This window comes from Orcinus orca, chromosome 4 (assembly GCF_937001465.1).
Source record: "Orcinus orca chromosome 4, mOrcOrc1.1, whole genome shotgun sequence".
Classification (NCBI taxonomy): domain Eukaryota; kingdom Metazoa; phylum Chordata; class Mammalia; order Artiodactyla; family Delphinidae; genus Orcinus; species Orcinus orca.
Window position 1 is genome coordinate 138,912,430 of NC_064562.1, and position 7,126 is coordinate 138,919,555.

Below are 7,126 nucleotides of genomic sequence, written 5' to 3' on the forward strand. Positions count from 1 at the left end.
ACCTGTAAGTGAGGTCGTGCGATATTAGTGTTCGTCTCTCTGATTTATTTCACTTAGCATGATAGCCTCTAGATCCATCTGTGTTGTCAAAAATGCCAAGATTGACACAGTCAGGTAGGCGCGGACAGGGGAGGGGCCTCACAGAGGCCGGTGAGGGGAGGAAAGCCCTGGGCTGGAGGGATGGCCAAATGTCCCGGCCCGCAGCCCTGAGCGCGGGCGGTGGCGGTGGCGGCGTCGGTGTCGAGCTGGTGGCCGTGGCGCGCTGCTTCTGCTGCATCCTGAGGACCCGGGGCCGGGGGCCGGCTCTAGCATGGCCGAGACAGAAGCGCTGCCGAGGCTTCGGAAGACTTCAGGATGCAGAATAAATCCGTCTTTATTTTGGGTGCCAGCGGGGAAACCGACAGAGTACTCTTGAAAGAAACCCTGGAGCAGAGCCTGTTTTCCAAAGTCACGCTGACTGGCCGGAGGAAGCTCACCTTTGACGAGGAAGTTTCTAAAAATGTGAATCAAGAAGTGGTGGACTTTGAGAAATTGGATGACTACGCTTCTGCCTTTCAAGGTCATGATGTTGCATTCTGTTGCCTGGGTACCACCAGACAAAAAGCTGGGGCAGAGGCATTTGTTCGTGTTGATCGAGATTATGTCCTGAAGGCTGCAGAGCTGGCAAAAGCTGGAGGGTGCAAACATTTCAACTTGCTGTCCTCTAAGGGAGCTGACAAGTCAAGCAATTTTTTATATCTGCAAGTCAAGGGAGAAATGGAAGCTAGGGTTGAAGAGTTAAAATTTGATCGTTACTCCATATTTTGGCCTGGAGTTCTATTATGTGATAGGCAAGAATCTTGCCCAGGTGAATGGTTGGTTAGGAAGTTCTATGGCTCCTTACCAGAATCCTGATCCAGCGACCATTCTGTGCCAGTGATGACTGTGGTTAGAGCAATGCTGAACAACGCAGTGAGACCAAGTGACAAGAAGGAACTGCTGGATAACAAGGCCATCCACGAACTGGGGAAAGCTGATGGCTCTCTCAAGCTGTGACCACAATGGAGAAATGCTTTCCAGTGTCAGGCTCAACACCTATCACCTAACAGTAATTTCAGGGTCTAAAAAAAACATGTGCTTTAACTGTGGTTTCACTATTCTCAGTCGCCCAGATCCAATCAAAAAATGATCGTGCTCTGCATCAGCATTTTAGAGCCTGATTCTACATATGTAGAATCACCCTGGGGGCCTTTCAAAAATAGAGATCCAGCAGCTCCTTAGTGGTCTGGTGTCTCATGTTCGGCACAGAAATGAGATTCATAGGCCCTACCTCAGACTTTCTGAATCAGAACTTGGGGGGTATGGGCACAGAAATCTGTTGTTTTATTTAAGCTTCTCTTATGATGCCACTGGTGGGGAGGCCAGCTTTGAAAGCTTGTCTGCAGAGTCACAGCAGCAGTGCAGACTTTATGTATCATGCAGATGAGTTCTGAACAAAAATTGTTGACATTTGTGTCTCTGAGTTACCCAGTGTTGACTGCATGTTAATTGTGTAAGTGAACATTGTGCTTTACTACTTCTTTAGAATATATAATAAAAGTTATTATATAGCCGAGCTTATATAATTCATGGGAGAATTAAATAGAAGAATTAAAATAAATGTATAAGTCGTGGGTGTCCTTACATTGTTAGAAAATGCCTAAGTAACGGTGGTAATATGAAGTATTTTGGCCAATGGGATGATAGAATAGCAGCTAATACATATCAAGTACTTGCTAATTGCTAGCCTTTACACATACTGTCTGTCCTTTAACCCTGCAGACAATCCTTATAATTCTTACAGGCAGTACTATCATCCCCATATCTTAGGTGGGGAAACTGAGGCTCACTGTGGTTAAGTACCTTGCCCAAGGGCTTAAAGCTGAAGCATGAAGCTAGGAAATGGCAAAGCCAGGATTCTAACCCAAGTGAGCCTGAATCCATAGCTTCTGTTTTTAACTACTCTGCAAGAGCATCCAGTATCTGTATATTTCCAGGAAGTTACAGTTAATTGTTGCTGGATCAGTACATGCCATGGATGAATAAACTAGAAATGTTTGGGTTTCTCCATTGTTCTAGGATCCCTCTAATGATTAACCACAAAATGTTCACATAGCCAGTAAATGTATATTTCAAAGTGCTTCACTTGAAAAACTATGGAAAAGGAAAGGAAGAGGCAGAAGGAAGGGTCAAAGTCAAGAGGAGCACACTGTTAATTTCCATCATGGAACAAAGGAAATTTGTCTTAACTTGTGTGCTGGGGGAAGCAAGGTAATAAATTTCAAGCTTCAGTGGGCAAAAAAAAAAAAGGCATGATTTCACTTTTTTAAAGGCTGAGCAATTACAGATATATATGTAATATAATATATACTTTTCTTTATTCACTGAGGTTGCTTCCATATCTTGGCTATTGTAAATAATGCTACAATAAACATTGGGGTGCGTGTATCTTTTCAAATTAGTGTTTTTGTTTTCTTCTGGTAAATACCCAGAAGTGAAATTGTTATATCATATGGTGGGTTCTATTTTTAATTTTTTGAGAAACCTTCATAATGTTTTCCATTGTGGCTATACCAATTTACCTTCCTGCCTACAGTGCACAAGGGTTCCCATTTCTCCACATCCTCACCAGCACTTGTTATTTGTTGCTTTTTTGATGATAGTCATTCTGACATGTGTGAGGTGGTGTCTCATTGTGGTTTTCATTTACATTTCTCTGATGATTAGTGATGTTGAGCATTTTTTATGTGTCTCTTGGCCATCTGTATGTCATCTTTTAAAAATGTCTGTTTAAGTCCTCTGCCCATTTTTTGAGCAGGTTGCATATTTTTTTGATGTTGAGTCATATGAGTTCTTTGTATATTAACCCTTTATAAATACATATATCCTTTTTAAATATTTTCTTCCATTCAGTTATCCACCTTTTTGTTTGGTCAATAGTTCCCTTTGCTGTGCAGAAGTTTTTTGTTTGATGTAGTCCCATTTGTTTATTTTTGCTTTTGCTTCCTTTACCTGAGGTGACAGATCTGAAAGAGTATTGCTAAGACCAATGTCAAAGATTGTACTACCTAGGTTTTCTTCTAGGAGTTTTATGGTTTCAGATCTTACATTTAAGTTTTTAATCCATTTTGAGTTTATTTTTTGTATATGCTGTGATAAAGTAGTCCAGTTTTATTTGCATGTAGCTGTCCCGTTTTCCCAACACCATTTATTGAAGAAGCTGTCTTTTTATTGTATATTCTTTTCTTCTTTGTTGTAGGTTAATTGAACATATAAATGTGGATTCATTTGGGGGCTCTTTATTCTGTTTCATTGATCTATGTGTCTTTTTTGGTGCTAGCACCATACTGTTTTGATTACTATAGCTTTGTAGTATAGCTTGAAATCAGGGAGTGTGACACCTCCGGCTTTGTTCTGCTTTCTCAAGATAGTTTGGCTATTCTGGGTCTTTGTTGTTTTCATACAAATTTATAATTATTTATTCTAGTTCTGTGAAAAATGCATTCGTGAATACTGCAATGGGTTATCAAGTTAATTTACTTTATAAAAAATTTACAAAAATTGTTAGTGTCCTTTAATAGATATAATTTTACACATTAAATAGCAGTGTAAATAGTTGCTCTTTGTTAATATCCAAAAATAATGAAAACTGATCAATGACTTCTCTAAAAAATAGCTTTTTGACTGCCATCAGTGAATTTCTGCAAAATAGAATGCAAAATAAATATGTAATTTTCTAATAATAAGCAGATGTTTATTACATATCAGCTATGTGCAAAATATTTTCTCTCAGTACCAGAAAGAAAACAGAAATCATTTAAATCAAATATCAGCAAACCAATTTGCCTTTTTCTAATTGAAGCAAAGTGATATTCATATTTAGTTGTCATGTATGTTTTGAGGTCTACTAATATCCAGTGTTTTTCACATATGAACGAATGAATGTATAGCTAGAAAGGAACCTGCCTAGAATATTTGCTTTTGGTGAAAGACCCATTTTATAGTTACATATTAACTATTATAATCACTTTTTAATTCATAGTATATCCAATTAATATCACAGCATGATATACCCTGATATGAAATGGATTTTCTATGTATATTTTAATGAGATCATGAAGTGAGGTAGGGGTTACCAGGGAAGATATTTATAATGTACTTTACAATTAATAAAATTTAATTTAGTGAATATCTGTGATATAAAGCATACTAGTCAGGTTTCAACCAGAGACATAGAACCAGTAGGAGATGGATACTAAGAGATTTATTGCAAGAAATTGGCTTACATCAAATTGCTTCACACTTGCCACCCTCTTCCCAACACAGCTCAGAGAATGATTCCTAATTGTTTTAACCCAATTGTGGTGGTTCAAATATCCTTGACAGTGATTGTGTTAGGCTTAGGTCTCTGATACAATTCTGGAATTCAGCTGTGAAACTTCTTTAAAATATATGCACAAGGATGTTTTTGTAGTTATGACTGATGCCGGGGATGCTATAACCATTTTGGAAACATAAGAACAAAGGTGAGAATAAAAAAGGAAATGTGGCCCTTGATGGTGTTATTGAGCCACCCAGTTAACCAACTCTGAAAGCTACCCCATTCTATCATTCAATCATTCATTCATTTATTTGATGATACCTTTTTTGTTGTTAATTCTGTTTGAATTGGAAATTTTCATTAAATGCAGTTTGTAGCCTTTTAAGTGATATAGAAGCCAAATGAAATCAGAAGTTGTCTTGGTAAAGCATGAAAGCATGAAATCAGAGAAAGGGGATTTAAATGATTCAAATGTTTATTGACATCAGGAAAAGATAGTCTAAAACAGCAACTCTTCCTCTGAAATATGACCTTAGGGAACCAAAATATTTGAAACTGTGAGTCACAACAATCCTCTCCTTAGTGGTTCTCAGGGTTTAGCATGGATTAGAATCACCTGAAGAGCTCACTGAGGTGTGAGATTTCAGGCTCCTCATCTTGCATACATCTCCCATATTTTTCTAAGGGGTTCTCTTAGAGCTACCCTCACTTGACTTGAGGGGGAAGAAGAACTTTGCTTTCCTTGTGTGTTTTCTTTTCCTTAAATTTTGTCAATGAATTCTTTCTCAGTAAATCTCTACCCTGTAGGTAAAAGGTAGGCAGCACTCCTTCCCAGGGCTGATTGGGGGGGTGGGGGGGTCAAGGAGGAGCTGTACTTTGTGGTGCCTTCCCATGCTGTCTGGGCAGGGCACTCCAAGCCTGGATCTTGCCTTGTGTGAATTCTGGTCTCTAGAAGCACCTATTTCAAAATTTTCTGTGTTCTCCCTGGTGATTGGGATCAGCTTGGGCTGGCAGTGCTATCCAGGCAGGGTGCCCTGAGCCCATGTCTTTGTTTCTCTCCTTCCTGGGAACTTTCCATCTCTTTATCCCAAGCATGGGGTCTACCAGATGCCCCAAGAGCTCTGAGACTCAAGCTGATAGGATTACCCCAGGGTCCTGGATGGTTTCTAGTCCAGGAGCACAGCATGGTAAGTGGGCCACACCTACTGACTAAGGTGGTATTTGTCTCATGGGATTGCATTAGATGGGGCTACCAGGATGGTACTGACATGCTGATCTTGAGTGAGTCTCAGTCACATCGGACATAGGAAAATTTTAAGACTCTGAGTTAACAGTGGTCTGATTACCTTTGGGCTTGAGCCATATAAAGCCTGGGCATTAGCGCTCAGCTGCCAGTGCTCTAACCATGGTGCCACCCATGGTGCCACCCATGTTCTACAGCACCCAAGGGCAGTTGGGGTAGTAACATGTGTTCTTCATCTTGTGCATCCCCAGGCACTGGCACCCAGGGCAGTCACTCCACCAGCTCAGACAATCCTTCAAGGATGGCATTGGCAATCTCCTCTGAGTTTTTTTGAAGATAGTTGCTCTTCAACATCAATAGACACTTCTCATTGGTACCCCCTCATGCTTCAACTGATAAATCTTAAGTTATGAAAACTAGAAGTGGAAGTTTCCTTGTATAAATGGAACTTTTGCCCATGGACCCTTGACTGTCTACCCCACTGACAGCACTGTGTAGAAGGAAGGTTTGCAGTTTACATGGAAAGAAATCACATTTTAAGAATGTAGTGACTATAACTTAAATAGTTCAAGAGAAGTCATCATTAGAAGATGAATATCATACTGTATTTAGCCTATAATACTCCAAGTGGTAAATTTAACATGACTAGAAAGAAAATTATGATTCTTGTCTTCCTGCACATCTGGGTAAGACTTACATTTGTGGGTATCATCAACAAAGCACAATAACAGCCATTAGAGAGCCATTGGAAGCTGATAGTCATTGGCTGTTTGAAGGATGATGCAGTATCATGAGTAATGAGGTAAACAGCATTTTTAAAAAATAAATAAAAATTGATAAGGAGCTGAAGAAGCAAGAAGATCTTAATTGTTTTACACAAATGGTTTCCTAAGAGCACGGCATTGGGAGTAATAATAGCCTTGCTCCTCATGATAGGAAATATGACATTAGCCACTAACAATGCATTTGACAATGAAGAATACAGAGATGGTTCCTAGAACTGAGTAGGAAGAAATGGTGTCTGGACACTAGAAAACTCTTACCATGCACTCATTGGCCATAAAATATGCAAGTACCACTGAGTTGCCATTAATTAATTCATCATTGATAAATCAGTATATCTCACAAGGGATCATATATCTTGTGATACATTTTTAATCAAATTGTTTATAGAAAGAGAAGCCTCCTAAAATATATTTGCCTGAGGCTCTGCAAACCATGAAGGCAGATATGCTGGGCAACTCTGAGAACGTTAAATTTAGAGTCTCTCTTCACTTAACATGCATTGTCTTCAACTTTGAGCCCTTTGCCAATTTGGATACAGCAGAAAAATAATTCTGTTTCAAACTTAGCAATGAATCTATTAATAGACATACAGAGTTACTTACACATACACAAACATACACTGAAACATGCTCTGAAATCTTGCAGAGCAAACTAAGGAAACTAAAAGACTTGAATATCTTAAAAAGTATACATCTGTATATCCCACCTGTATTTTAATATATATTAATATCTAATATGTATTGTGTATTTACTATATG

At 39.0% G+C, this 7,126-nt stretch overlaps 1 pseudogene; it reads left to right on the plus strand.

Moving 5' to 3' along the window:
- Positions 1–295: 295 nt before the first annotated feature.
- LOC101282041 (oxidoreductase HTATIP2-like) lies at positions 296–1,035 on the plus strand (annotated as a pseudogene).
- The last annotated feature ends 6,091 nt before the right edge of the window (positions 1,036–7,126 follow it).